General features: G+C 39.0%; 1 pseudogene; it reads left to right on the top strand.

Moving 5' to 3' along the window:
* The first annotated feature begins 332 nt into the window (after window positions 1-332).
* Window positions 333-536, top strand: part of LOC106632513 — a 5472-nt pseudogene continuing 5268 nt past the window's right edge.

The following is a 536-nucleotide window of genomic DNA, read 5'->3' as shown; positions in this document are numbered from 1 at the left end:
TCCATTGTTTTTCTTTTTTTAAACTTTTGTCAGTTAAACATTAAAACAAAAAGTACAATTTTAAATATTTTCATTTCTATATATTAAATTAAAAGTGAAGTAGGCATCATAGGTACCATTATGTTCTGTGGCAACAGTGATAGCAGACATTTGCTTGCCTATGATGGCACAGACATGCGTAGATCAAGACGGTGAACAAATGACTAACCCGATTCAGTGCCTCTGCAGGCCCCACGACTGTGCAAAGGTTGTCTGTGTTTGTACAGTAAAGGGTTAAGGTTAGGGTGTACAAAGGCCCGATGAAACAGAATACATTGAATCACAGCATCACCATGTTTGCATCTGTTGCTCTGATATTGTTGTTGGTGTTGTTGCTTCTCCTGCGGCTTTTTTCAGCATACAGACCCAATAATTTCCCTACAGGCCTGCGACCAATCCCCGTCTTTGGAAACCTGTTGGATCTCAATTCAATTCAATTTTATTTATATAGTGGCAAATCACAACAAAAGTCGCCTCAAGGCGCTTCATAGATACAG

This window comes from Haplochromis burtoni, unplaced genomic scaffold (genome assembly GCF_018398535.1).
Source record: "Haplochromis burtoni strain Fernald_Lab_line unplaced genomic scaffold, NCSU_Asbu1 Contig_792, whole genome shotgun sequence".
NCBI lineage: Eukaryota > Metazoa > Chordata > Actinopteri > Cichliformes > Cichlidae > Haplochromis > Haplochromis burtoni.
Note: the sequence above shows the minus strand (reverse complement) of the source record. Positions and strands in the feature narration are given on the sequence as shown.